General features: G+C 45.8%; 1 long non-coding RNA gene across 1 annotated transcript; it reads left to right on the top strand.

Moving 5' to 3' along the window:
- The first annotated feature begins 5517 nt into the window (after window positions 1-5517).
- On the top strand, window positions 5518-12933 carry LOC115894318. The gene is made up of 5 exons (XR_004054422.1): window positions 5518-5607; window positions 6005-7276; window positions 11318-11982; window positions 12383-12469; window positions 12881-12933. It is a non-coding gene; the product is annotated as an uncharacterized LOC115894318 (long non-coding RNA).
- Window positions 12934-14676: the final 1743 nt, after the last annotated feature.

The raw sequence follows: 14676 nt of genomic DNA, 5'->3' as shown, positions 1-14676 counted from the left end.
AGTCTCCTCCAAACCTACTGGTCCAAAAACCCAAATGGAGAAGAGACTTGGGATCTCAGGAACTTCGGTGCCCCATGTGGTTTAGCCAGTCTCTCATGTTATTTAGCAAGCACACAGCAGGCAGCATCCTGGCCACCAAGTTGCCAGAAACAAGTGAGACAGATCTTTTGAAAATAACCTCTTCCTCAACCTCTGTAGAAACATCAGTCTTTGATACAAGGTGGTCAGAAAACCCAGAAAAAAATACTTTTGCCTGGGCCTCAGGCAGCAGAGAGGTCCCTTCCAGCATTGTAAGTTCCATAACACGCTCCATGGTGACCCAAACTGGCAGCTTGGTCCTCACTTGTAGAATGGGGAAGGCCGGGGAACACTTCAGAAGTTGGGCCAGCCTCTGTGGACTCACCAGGCATGATGACAGGTACCTGTAATTCTAATTCTAATTCTAATTCTAATTCTAATTCAATTAACCACTCAGATTTGGGCTTATGGGAAAGCATGACATCTTGGGAAAGGGAGCTGCTTTCTCTCAGCCCCTCTCAGGGAGTGGAAAACTTCCCGGAGCGTACAAGCAGCTTCCTATACAGATGAGCGTCTTGCCTGGTGACACGCCATGTTTCCCATGGGGAAAGCCTGGGCCAGGCTTGGTCACTGAGGCCTGATTGTCTCTGGAAGGCAGGCCAGATTCTATTTCTGTTACCACACAGCTTTCTCCTATCTCCAGTTCTGCTCTTGCTATGTTCCAAGCTGAGTGCTCTCTGACTGACTTGGTTTTGGTGAATTCCTACAGACATCCCAAATTCTACCATCAAGCGGCTTGCTTGCTCAAGAGCCAAGCTCATCTCCAGTGAGGCAAGAGTCACTTTGGCAGATGCATCTCTGGGTGGCAAAGCGTTAATACCTCTTGCTCTCTCCCAAGGCCTTTGAGTGGCTACCTCTGAGGTGAAGTCATATCTTCTCCCTTGGATGATCTTATCCTCAGCCCTCCCTGAGCCAGGACAGACAGCTGGCCTGCCCCGTGGTGTGATCTCAGAGGGTGTCTCCTCAAAGCAACATGGGAATTTTACAGTAAGAGACTCAACACACACTTCTTGGAGTCCAAATGGGCTGGCCACAGAATCGCTGGAGAACCTGGCCAGTGTGATGCTGACAATGGCCCCTCAACAAGCTCCTGTAGCCATAACTGCCCTCCAATATGCTTCCTAACCTACACTGGTGTTCCCATCCTCTGCCTACCACAGAGAACCCGGAACACTAGAGGGGACCATGGGAATGTCTACAATAGCTTCATGGTTGCTGTCAGGACATCCAAAGGCAACTGTGAAACTATTTGAGACTAGAGGGGAGGTAGATCCCTCCCTCAGCTCTTTGAGTCCAGCCATTCCCCAGGGCTTGTTCAGTCAGAGAGAGAGAGGCTACTGGCAGCCTCTCTGCTGAACTCCTTGGGAGCTGCGATCCCAGCTTTCTGCAGACTAATGTGGAGTGCCTTCTGCAGAGCTCAGTGGCTTCTCTGGCTCCCTCCTGAAGCCAGGGTGAAATGGAGCTGGCATCTAGACGTCTAGTGAGTACTTCCTGGCCTGGGCCCAAGGAAGCTGTTCCTAGTGGGACAATAGCTGGTCCTCACTACTTGAGGTCGAGTGAGAAACTGTTCCCAGCTACTTCATACAGCAGAGGCAGCACAGAAGGAGCAGCCTCCTTGAAGGAGGAAGATTGGGTGATGCACTGCATCCCTTTGCTCTTGGGCTAGTTCCTGGGTTCTGGCTTTCTCACATTCTGGGACCCTCCCCTGGATGTGAAGCTCCTTCAGGGCCAAAGACATGTGCTACCGCATGTGGCTGCTGCATTGGTCTTGGAACTGTAAACTGGCTGGGCAGTGACCTCCTCTGGGGAGTCCCTTGAAGAGCATACTGACATGGCCACTTACCCTCCAAAGGGGCTGCTCTAAAGGAAGCTAAGATCTGGAAATCCACCCATTCCCTGGAACAGGTATGGAGAGACTTCACCTGGGATCTGCCAGGTTCCCTTCCTAGCTTTCCAGAGAACCCCCCTGGGAAAAGGACCCAGGCTGTAGGGGCTCCTGCTGTTCTACCCATCTGTCCCCTGGGAAGAGGGTGAACCCTCTCTGGAGACTTTGACACCCCAGAACTACACTGGTGGGTACCGCTTTTTTTCTTATCTGTAAAAAAAAAAAGCTTAATATTTTATTTGTCTGCATCCTTCTCTGTATTTCAAACCATCCTTCTCTAAATGAACTTTAGAAGTTTCATTACAATTTCTTGAAGGTAGACTCTGATTTTATTTATCGAGTGTCTTTTACCCTCTTTCATTATAGTTTGTTTTGTTTTGTTTTGTTTTGAGACAGTCTTGCTCTGTCACCCAGGCTGGAGTGCAGTGGCACAATTTTGGCTCACTGTAACTTCCACCTCCTGGGTTCAAGCAATTCTCCTGCCTCAGCTTCCCGAGTAACTAGAATTACAGGTACCTGCCATCTCACCGGCTAGTTTTTGTATTTTTAGTAGAGACAGGGTTTCACCATGTTGGCCATGCTGATCTTGAACTCCTGACCTCAGCTGATCCAACTGCCTTGGCCTCCTAAAGTGCTGGGATTACAGGCGTGAACCACCATGCCCAGCCTCATTATAGTTGTATTGGGTACATGATTCTAAGTTGAAAACTTTTTCTCTCAACATCTGCCAGAAGTTATTCCACTGTCTGTTTCTGTTGTGGCTATGGAACCTAAGTGACATTTCTTCAAGGTGATCAATCCTGTCTCTGACTTTGTTTTAAGATCTTTTTAAAGTTTTGAAATTTCCTTATGTCTGTGTCAATTCCTTTTTTATTTTACATTTTGCTTGAGCATACTAATTTCTGGGTATTTATTGTTGGATAGCAAACTGCCCCAAAACTTAGTGACTTAAAGAAATAACCATTTTATTACCTTTTTTGTGAACCAGAAATTTAAGCAAGTATCAGCTGGGCAATTCTTCCACCCCACATGAGATTGGCTGCAGTATCTTGGTGGTATTTAGCTGAAATCTGGGCGGGTCTGGAAGGTCCAAGATAGCTTTGCTCATATGCGTTTACAACATGAACATCAGTGGGGACAGCTGGGAGGCTGGACTCAGATGTGTCCCTCTTCCTTTTACAGTCTTGAGATTTATCTAGTCTTTTTTTTTTTTTTTTTTTTTTTGACACGGAGTCTCGCTCTGTCGCCCAGGCTGGAGTGCAGTGGCCGGATCTCAGCTCACTGCAAGCTCTGCCTCCCGGATTTACGCCATTCTCCTGCCTCAGCCTCCCGAGTAGCTGGGACTACAGGCGCCCGCCACCTCTCCCGGCTAGTTTTTGTTTTGTATTTTTAAGTAGAGACGGGGTTTCACCGTGTTAGCCAGGATGGTCTCGATCTCCTGACCTCATGATCCGCCCACCTCGCCCTCCCAAAGTGCTGGGATTACAGGCTTGAGCCACCGCGCCCGGCCGACAATCTAGTCAGATTTCTTACAAGGCCTCTGGCTTTCCCCAGAACAAGAGACAAAGATGGAAACTAAGGCTGCTTCTGACTTAGCCTTGGGAGTCTTACAGCATGACTTTTAGGTCCTATTTATTAAGCAAGTTGCTGAGGCCATTCCAGATACAAGGGGAGAAGGATTAGACACTACCCCACAAGGGGTGGTATAGGGAAGTTTTTATGGCCATCTTTAATTACTACATTGTACATCCTAGATCTGTGGATTCATGTTGTTCGTCAGTTCTAGAAAACTCGTAGCCATCAGATGTTGCTCTTTCTTCCATTTTTCTGCTTTTTCTTTCTGGGTCTCCAGTTAGATATCTAAGACTTTCTTCTTTGAGCCTTCAAATCTCTTCTTTCATGTTTTTATCTCCTTGTCTTTATGCTAAATTATGGGTGAGTTTGTTGGTTCATGAGTTTTTCTTTTCTCTGACATTTTTACCACAAAATTTCAAACGTATGGCCAAGTTGAAAGACCTTTACAATGAACAACCAATATCTACTACCTACATTCTACCATTAATATTTTACTTACTTCGTATCTATATATTCATCTTATTTTTGATGTATTTCAGGTAAATTGCTGACATCGGTATCCATTGAGCTTTATTTCAATTTTGCATTTCTAGAAGTTCATGTGTTTTCTAATCTGCCTATTCCTAGTAGTGTTTTTTATTTTGATTATATTCTTTATTTCTTTAAACTTTTCTCATGTAACTGTCTTCTTTATCTTAAAATTCTAGTAAGTCCTTGGATATAAATTGTTTTTTGTTGTTTTTTGCTAAAAATGCTTTACTCTTGATCTTAATCTATACAGCCCTGTCTGTTTGGAAGATATAAAGGAAGACAGCGAGAGAGAGGAGGCAACTTGGTGGTTTCTGAGAACACAGTCGTCAAGGTTGTAAAATGGCATCATTATTGTTAGTCCTCACACTGTCTACTAGCTATTTAAATGAGAACAGAAGTTAGAAATTCAGTTTCTCAGTTACACTAGCCACATTTCATGTTCTCAATAGCCACATGTGTCTAGTGGCTACTGTATTGAGCAGGGCAGATTAGAGTAACATCCATCATTTATATACATGGCATGACCATATTTAAATAAAACTGTAGTTACGAAAAACAGGCAGCAGCTGGATTTGTTTCACGAGCTGTAGTTTGCAGATCCCAGCTCTAGGCCTAAACTGTCATGCTTTCCTTTGAAGAGGACTTGCTTTTGCTTGTAGCTTGGTGAGTACCAAACTAGAAGCACACCAGCCCTCCAGGGCTCTCCTCAGGGCAAGAGTCCCAGATTTGTGTCCTCATTTTCCTGCCGTCCCAGGGCTTAGTGTCTACAAGTACCCTCAGGGCAATGTGGCTCTTAGCAAGTTCTTGCTGTTCTAATCCCGTCATGGTTGTCTCTGGAGGGTAAGGTGGGGAGAGGGTCCATAGAGACCTCTTGTTTGCAAATAAAACATTTTGTGAACCAGAGGTAGATGTTCTCTCTTACATTATTTTCCTTCTCACCTCTGGTTAAACTTGGCAGTTATGTCTTCTGCAGGGGAATTGAATAAAACTTTCAGTCTCTCTAGGAAGTTAAAGCTGTGCACAGCTTTCTTCATGATGTTCCGATTCAGCACTGAATCGGATGTCTGGGGATTCCTTCGTGGAGTGTTGAGATCTGTACTCACTGGAGGGCAGAGATGAGATCATACAGAGCCTAGATGTGGGCCTTGCCTGTTCTCTCCAAGCTGCCAATGCCAGGATTAGTAGCACTGAAAGCCAAGGTGAGAGGCTTCAGATAACTCAGATGGGGAAGGGTTAAGAAGGATGGCAAATGATAGATGGATGAGGGGGTCTCTATTGACCCACACACCACCCTCTGAGAGCTCTGCATCAGGATGGCAGAAGGCCCCTTAAGAGCCTGTTGGGGACCTTGCCATGTGTTCCAAGTGTCATTTATTTTCCTGCTTGCTGATAAGCCATGGGTTGGATTAGCTTTCTCCTCTTATCACCTTCCCAGGTCTGGGTCAGTGAAGGAAATGAGATCTTGGCCCCTGAGATCTCTGCCCCTGTGTTCTGGAGCAGAGGCTGGAGATGCTGTAAGATCACTCTCCATCCAGCAGGTACTTGAAGGTGCTTGTTGGCAAGTGGGAGACAAGAGCCAGTCCCTGCCATCAAGAAGTGGAGGGTTAGAGACAAACCAATGACAGCCAAATGCAGCATGACTAATGCCATGCATGACAACTTTCAGGATACAAGTATTTGCAGGGTACTGAGGGCAACCAGAGAAGGGAGGAATTATGGGGAAGTAGAAGAGAAGCCTGTAGGGCTGGTGACATGAGCTGAGCACCTTCTGAGAAGCCAGCAGCTCTGTTCCATAAGTGTAACTTAAGGCGAGTCTTATGCTAACTTGGGGTTAAATAGGTGGCATTTATTGTGCCCTTCTATGACTCAACTGAGTCTTGTACTAACCTGGTTCCTTCATCTTTCTCCTGTCTCTTCCATCCTTTACCCACTGAGATGAGACAAAACCTCAGGGTAGTGTATGTTCCAATCAGAAGGTGCCATGTGGTTTTGAAGGATCCATTAGGGGAGCTGCCACGGAATCGATTCAGCCGCCTGCCAAACATCTGGTACAACTGGGTCATCTGGGATGGGCGAGAAACATTGTCATTTACATCCAAGGGTTTGATGGCCAGGAGGACTGTGCCGAGAGCCAGGACAAGCTCATCTTCCATGGGGTTTCCCCGACTGTGGAGAAGAAGGTCTCACATGCATGTGGACACTGGGGAAGTCAGATGTTTCCTTCAGGGCCACTGGCTGTCAGCGTGGTGCTGCTTTCCATAAGATTGACCTCAAGACCCACCAGCGCTGCATTCCAAGGCCAATACTATGCCTTTGCTGAGGCCAAGAGAGAATCCCCCACGAGCTTTGGTATAAGCAGCTTCTCTCTGTTCTGCCCTAGAGTTTCCATTAGGAACCATCTCAGATCCAAGTGTCGCCCATATGGGAAACGGAAGGGCAGAGGCTGGGGGGTCCTCTCAAATGGGGAATGAGGAAGCCTCAGAGGATAGAGGGGAGGCCTACAGCATCTGATCCCTCTCTTCCTTCTACCCACTGGAAAAGAAGATCCTTTGTTAATGGATGAAACCTTAATAGCCCCAAGGCTGCAGTTAAGCAAGACATGGGATGGAGTACAAGGTCTAACAAAAACCCTGCTCACTACTGCTTTCCCCAGACCGAAGGCTAAACCCGTGCAGGATGGCTTGGTGAATCATCTGCTGCCAGCCCCTTCAGAATGGCCCTCCATTCTGCTCTCTGCTCTTTACACATAATCAGGAGAGAGTGCTGGGATCCAGAGTTGCCCTTGAAGAGAGGGATGGAAATGTGGCTCAGACGTGGGAGGGGGTGACCAAAAGAGAAAGCCTGGACTCCTCACCTGCCCTCTGGGAGATCAGATCTCTCCAAGAGGAGCCCCTGGATTTGGAAAGTGCTCAGGAAGGCAGTATTGAGCACCAAACCACCCAGAACCCTCCACCTGCTAGCAGCAGCTAGGCCAAACTCTTGGGTTTGAAGAGTGAGAGTGCTGAGCACCAGGCTGCTCTCTGGCTTCGGAACCTCCCCACTGGGCCACAGATAATCCCTCAGCAGGCACTGTTGGAGGCCATACCCTTGTCCCAGCACCAGAGCTCCAGGAAGACCAGGACATGAGGCATAAATTCACGGTGCTTCATCTCCCTGCTGGGGGACTGAAGATCACGACCATTAATGGCCTTCTCATCTCAACCTCAGGTAAGGGCAATGGCCAGTGGGAAGGCCTGGACCCAAGGAACTGGCATGCTGTTAAGCATGAATGTGGAAAGGTTACCTAAGTGCATAAGACTGTTCTTGTGTTGCTATAAAGCAACACAAGAAATAACTGTCTGGGCACAGTGGCTCACACCTGTAATCCCAGCACTTTGGGAGGCCAAGGCAGGAGGATCACTCGAGCCCAGGAGTTTGAAACCAGCCTGGGCAACATGGTAAAACCCTGTTTCCACAAATAATATAAAAATTAGACAGGTGTGGTGGCACATGCCTGTAGTCCCAGCTACTAGGGAGGCTGAGGTGGGAGAATTGCTTGAGGCCAGGAGGTTGAGGCTGCAATGAGCCAACACTGCATCACTCACTCTAGCCTATGTGACAGAGTGAGGCCCTGTCTCAAAAAATAAAAAACAAAAAAAAATCACTGAGACTCACTAATTGATAAGAGGTTTAACTGGCTGGCTTGCAGTTCTGCAGGCTTTACAGGAAGTATGGTGTTGGCATCTATCTGCTCAGCTTCTAGAGAGGCCTTGGGAAGCTTTTACTCATGGCAGAAGGTGAAGAGGGGGCAAGCACATCAGATGATAAAGGCAGGAGCCAGAAAGAATTGGGGGTTGAGGAGAGGTGCCATAAGAGCCAGAGAGAATTGGGGGTTGAGGAGAGGTGCCATACACTTAAACGACCAGATCTCAAGCGAATTCACTATCTCAAGGATGGCACTAAGAGGATGGTGCTAAACCATTCATGAGAAACCTGCCCCCATGATCTGATCACCTCCCACCAGGCCCCACCTGCAACACTGGGGATTTACATGTCAACATGACATCTGGGTGAGGACACAGATCCAAACCATATCACCAAGTGCTGATACCTCAAACCGTTTTCAGTGCTATCTTGCATTGTGGCAGGCCTGGGAGAATTCAGACTGAAGTTTGTCCTTGTCTTCCCTTTATCAAAACTTACTTGTGACCCTCACTACGTCTAGCTTCCCAGATCACCTAACTTGTTAGTAGCTCTTTCCTTGTCCAGTCTTTTTCATCCTGCAGGTCTCTGCTCAGATGCCACCAACAGTCACTGCCACATCATCCTCTTTCATTCTTTCAGAGCACTTACTGCTGTCAGTGACTTTTTTTTTTTTTTTTTTTTTAAGAAAGGGTCTCCCTCTGTCACCCAGGTTGGAGTGCAGTGGTGTGATCATGGTTCACTGCAGCCTTGACATCCTGGGCTCAAGTGCTCTTCCCACTTCAGCCTCTCAAGTAGCTGGGACAACAGGTGCACGCCACCACACTTGACTAATTTTTGTATTTTTAGTAGAGATGGGGTTTCACCACGTTGCCCAGGCTGGTCTTGAACTCCTGCACTGAAACAATCCACCCACTTTGGCCTCCTGAAGTGCTAGGATTACGGGTGTGAGCCACCGTGACCAGCCGTTGGTGACTTTTCTTGTCTCTCTCAGTGGAATGCAAGTGTCATGAGGACAGGTTCCTTGCCATCTGACTTTTCCCTGGTGTATCCTCAGGTACCAGCAAGGGACTTGGCACATAGCATATAGCTGTTGAATGAATGTTACCTCTTCTTCTAGTATCTTCCTATGAGGCACTTCAGGAAATACAACTCAACTGAATACTTGCCTATGACTTTAGTCTTCATGGAATCCTGGTGAGGGAGGGCTTTGAGTGAGAAGGGTCTTAAAGAATGCTCTAGAGGTATTTTCTCAGTTCTAGAGGCTTTGTTTCTCTATTTGCATCAGTGGAGCTCCACTGGGGTAATGACTGGCAGATATTCCCTCCCAAATGCCATACAGGAAATTGGGTAGGTTTCTCCCTATCTTTTGACTGCTGTACCCCCACTCTGCCAAAATACTGGGTTTTAGAATCCTGTGAGGATTATGTTAAACTTTTCCCCTCAGTACTCATGTTCTGAAGTTGGTAGGTTAAGAAGGCTAGTGGAGCCCATGAAGCTGATTCTGCTCCAGATAAGTAAATGCGTATCCTGGGCCCTCCTTGAGTGTGGCAAGCCCTGCCATTGTGACCTGGGTGTTTTGTATCTGCTGGGCGCTCGGTAGGGAGTCACCTTCCCATGCTGTGCAGAGCAAAAAACACAATGGTAGCAACTTAGCAACTTTCTAAATAAGTCACCGCTATTTGTTTCTGGCCATGCCTCCTATGGGAGCAATGACTGCACTTCTACGCTTCAGCTTTTGCGGGGAGTTTCTCATTCCTGGGCCTCAGGCTGGAACGAACCAGTTTCACTCAGCGGAAAGCTGTTCCCAGGGAAAACCATGAACTTGATGGCAGGGCTGCTCAAAAGCTTAGTTTATCTGGAGTGTATCTTTCTCCCTCCCTTTGATCACCCTCCCCAGCTCTGAGTTTCCAAACTTACACGTTAGGCAGCAGTGGCTTGTGAAGATGAGAATAGCCCCTGTCCTTACTATAGCTTCTGGAAACATGGTTGTCTAGGAGCTTGTGAGTGGGATGAGGTCTTCTTGCTGGTTCATCAGATAATGGTTGAGCCTTTGTAATCCTAAATATTTTCATTTCAAATAAAGTTGTTAAGCCCAATCAGAAAAAAGAGGGAATAAAAAGTGTTGGGTAAGTGTAAGCTCTTAAGAGATACTGGGAGCTCTGGAGGGATCTAGGGGAGACTCCCACTTCTTTCTGGAGTTCATATATTTATTTTAGAGACAGGGTCTCATTCTGTCACTCAGGCTGGAGTACAGTGGCATAATCACAGCTCACTGCAGTCTCAAACTCCTGGGCTCAAGTGATCCTTCCACCTCAGCTTCCCAAGTAGCTGGGACTACAGGCCCACACCACCATGGCCGGCTAATAATAATAATAATTTTAAAAATTACAGAGATGAGGGCTCCCTATGTTACCCAGGGTGGTCTCGAACTCCTGGCCTCAAATGATCCTCCTGCTTCAGCCTCCTAAAGTGCTGAGTTTACAGGCATGAGCCACTGCAACTGGCCACTTTTCTGGAGTTTAATAATGGAGTTGTGTCAGAATATGCTAAGTTATGATGTGGTTTCAAGAGCAACCCAGCCTTCTCACTCAGGCCACAGTCCATGCGTGCAGCAGGTGGGCTCTGCTCATTGCAGTCCCCTGGGCACCAGCCTGACGGTTATGTTACCTGGCCTGAGGGGAAGCACTCTGGGGGGTCTTTGCGCTGGCAGTTAGATGCTCTGGACAGAAATGACAGTCACTGGCTGGAAGTGATCTCACAACCATGCCCAAACACGAGAGCTGTGAAGGACAATTTTCTTATGTCTATAGGGGAAAGAGCTGGAAGTATTTGAACAGTTTCAGAATCAGCAACAGGAGTTGACTGTGTTGGCCATTAGGGCTTCAGTTCAAACTGATGTCAGACTTTTAATCATTTAGTGGGCTTGAAGGCCACAAAAGCAGGGTTTCCTAGCCTTGTTCTCCTGTTCCAGCCGAGAGAAATTGTCTCGGTTTATTTTAGAAAAAGCCCTTTTTAGCCACTGTAGTATCAAGAGGCAGCTTTGGAGGATGGATGGTAATTTGAGATTAGGAGCTGGGATCTGGTATTGTAGGCATGGGTGTTTCAGAATTACTTGGGGAATACAACCTGGGGTTGCCTTAATAGGAGTAGAAGCAGCAGGTCAAGGGAGGGGTAAGTACCCCTTTATTTTGGCATAGTCATATCCTACCTGATACAACTGTTCCAAGCACCATACTTTGAAGGCAGCTTTGTCAAGCTGGAACCCAAGGAGAGTTGCCAGGGGAGTTGGGAGTCTTGGGAGTTGGAAGGGATTACTTGGTAGCTGCTCTAAGTATTTGAAGAGGTGTCAGAAGTTTTCTCCTTACTGGTAAGGAATTTACCTGTTTGTAGTGAGATGAATTGGATTCCATTGTAGGTGGTATACTCACTACTCTAAGTAATCAAAGAAGCTGGAGAAGGGATTTGACCCTTCCAAGTGTAGAGAGAAAGAGTGGTTGCCATGGGTGATTCCTCAGGTCCCATCCGCCTCTGTCATCATATTTCTATGATTCTGTTTTTTCTCAGAAATAAACCTTTCCTCACGGGAGAGAGTGAATGCCAGTTGAGACCTCACTAATATAAAGACACGGCTGCTCACAAATGTTCCACTGTGAATCCCTCAGGAGTCCTGAAATTGGTGGTAGGATCTCCATTTTACAGGTGAGGTGACTGAGGTTGAGAATGAAGAAAGCCAGGCACCCGTGCAGTCTTACAAGGTATTGTAGCTAAAAGTGGAGTCTGGAGCCACATACGGGCTCTGCAGCTTTCTAGCTATGCGACCTTGGGTAACGTCTCAGTCTAGTTTCTGCCAAATGGAAATGATAGTACCTCATAGGGTTGTGAAGATTAACCAGTTTATAGGCAGCATATTGAACACAGCAGTACCTTAGCACAGAATGTGAGCTACATATGCTTCATGTATTTACTACTACAATCATGATCAATGTCTGAACTAAGTTTAAGATACTATAGGCAAGCAAAACTAACTTCTCTTTCCCTTTCTCCTGTCTCCCAATGTAGATGCAACAACATTTTCCTCACTTCCTGGAAATGGCTCCGTTCTAGCATTTCAACATTATCCAGGAAGTAAGATTTCTTTACTGGAGAATACCAGATACATTCCCAATCTGTTGATCACATTTAGAGACCTGAATTTCCTAAACCCATCTTAAACTGATGGCAGAAAGCAGGTGTGTACTCAGGATGCAAAGTATGCTCTTTGACTGGTCATGTCAGGAAATGGACAAAATCAACCTTTTTGATCCAGATTTCAAGCTATATACTCTCCCAACTTTACAAACACACAAATTCAATATGTTTTTAGTCATTTTTAGTGTATTATGTCTAAGGTTTTGTATTTCTCAGGCTTAATCTGAATAACAACATTACCCAGGGGCCATTGTCTCCATAATCCATTCCCAAGTCTAGTATAAACTTAAACATAAAGCACGTTCTCGTCTTGCATTGAGGTCAATTTGAGGGTAAAAATCCCAACAGGGGCATGTGATACTGAAGCACTATTGGGATGCTTTGTTGATGGGGCTTTTTTTTTTTTTTTCTCCCTGTCTTCCACAAATGTCTTGGTGACAGTGATGATTAAGTCAGAGCATCTCAAAGAGTCTGAGTGTTGAATCTTCCAAAGTGTTCGAATCTGTGGTAAGGGAAATGAAGCAAAAGGTAAGTTGAGGGTTGGACTGTGTACTGTTGGACTCTTGTTCTTACGCAGTCCCTTGTGGGCATATCAGTTCCTGCCCCTGCACAGGCATGTGTACACACACTCACATGCACACACACTCCTGGCTTTTGGTTTTTTCCTGGGTGAGAAACTGTTCTTTACACCTTGACTTGCTGATCTGTCTTCTACCAGGGATCCAGGAACATTACTAAGGGGCAACGGGACTTGGGGTGGGGGTAACAGACTGGGATTGAGGTGATTAGATTCTAGTCTCAGATGAGTCCCTAATAGGGTTTTGGACAAAATCTCCATTCTAAATTTCTTTTCTTAGCTCTGTAAAGTCCACATGTAAGGTTTTTTGTCTGTTTGTTTGTTTGTTTGTTTTGAGATGGAGTTTCACTCTTGTTGCCCAGGCTGGAGAATGGCACAATCTTGGCTCACCACAACCTCCGCCTTCTGAGTTCAAGCGACTCTCCTGCCTCAGTCTCCCTAGTAGCTGGGATTACAGGTATGCGCCACCACTGCTGGCTAATTTTGTATTTTTAGTAGAGATGGGGTTTCTCCACGTTGGTCAGGCTGGTCTTGAACTCCTAATGTCAGGTGATCACCCGCCTCGACCTCCCAAAGTGCTGGGATTACAGGCATAAGCCGCCATGCTCGGCCCACATGTAAGTTTAACAAGGTTTTAGTTCTAAAGTTTCTAATTCACCGAGACCTAACTGATGAGGAACACTATTACTGTCATTATCACCAGCACCAGCATCGTTACCCTTTCTCTGAACTGGTGGTTGACCTGTTTTGGGGAAGTGGTTGTGAAGATTAAATGAGTTGATATGACAAGTTTCAAACAGTGCATGGGCATGGACTATAAAACAATCTATAAAGTGTTAGTGGTGATGAGAAAACATTGCTTACAGGGTTGTGAATTGTGATATGCCTCTTTGAAAACAATGCCACAGTCATATTAAGAGCCAAAACCAAATGGTTCTCAGACCAGAGATTCCACTTGTAGAAATCCCAGAAATATATAACTTTGGAAAACTCATACCAACATATTCATCACAGGATTATTAATGTAAATTTTAAAACAAGTGGCTAACAAGATCAAATAAATTAGATCATCTACTTGACTCCTTTGTAGCCACTAAAAGACTAATAGCAATGCAAAAAAAAAAAAAAAAAAAAAAAAAAGAAGATATAAGCCTTCATGCCTTTGACATAACTACAATAACGTAGTTATGTAGTAGTATACAATGATGAACACTGTAACATTGCTATAGATCCTGGAGTATGTGGGCTTTGGCATTATGAGTCTTCCTTTTTCTTTCATAACTAACAAGGAGGTCTGCAACAGATGACACAGGTAGTCGAACACAACCAAAAGTGGGAACAGAAGACAATAAGGTTCTTTACTTTTTGTCAAGACCTGACTCGACTTTAATGATCAGTAACTAAGTGTCCACTCAGTAGTTCTTTCCTGGAATTAGTTGCCTTTAACTTTTGTTCTTAAAGTCTCTTCAGAAGAACACACTCCTAACAGAGATAAGCAACAGTGGTCTACATGATGCCACGGTTCATTGGGTCTTTTTTGGCAACACTCCAAAGTATTCTCAGTCCGAAGGCAGCCTCCACAATCAGTTGGTAGGAATGTGTTGTCTCTTGGCTAGTTCTAATAACAAACAAAGATAGTCTTATACCATCATAATCTCTATTCTTGCTTGCAGATCTTCGGAAAAAACAAACAAACAAACAAAAAACAACTGCTATTCACTCCAAAATGATGAAGGCAAGCTAACTGGAATGGAAAAGTAAGTGTTCTCGAGGTTTAGTAGTTTTATTCAAGATGTGTTGGGCCAGGTGTGGTGGCTCATGCCTGTAATCTCGGCACTTTGGGAGGCCGAGGTGAGAGGACTACTTGAGCCCAGGAATTCGAGACCAGCCTAGGCAATATGAAGAAACCCCGTATCTACTAAGAATACGCGTACATAAACATTAGCTGGGCATGGTGGCATGTACCTGTAGTCCCAGCTCCTTGGGAGGCCGAGGTGGGAGAATTGCTTGAACCCGGGAGGCAGGGGCTGCAGTGAGCCAAGATCATTCCACTGCACTTTAGCCCAGGTGATGGGAGTGAGACCCTGTCTCAAAACTGTTAATTGTATTTGTGGTTATTCCATTTGGGGGAGAAAATATATAGTTCTACTATAGTTCA

The sequence above is a fragment of the Rhinopithecus roxellana genome, chromosome 17, assembly GCF_007565055.1.
Source record: "Rhinopithecus roxellana isolate Shanxi Qingling chromosome 17, ASM756505v1, whole genome shotgun sequence".
Taxonomy (NCBI): Eukaryota; Metazoa; Chordata; class Mammalia; order Primates; family Cercopithecidae; genus Rhinopithecus; species Rhinopithecus roxellana.
The sequence above is the reverse complement of the archived record's forward strand: the minus strand, read 5'-3'. Positions and strand labels throughout refer to the sequence as shown.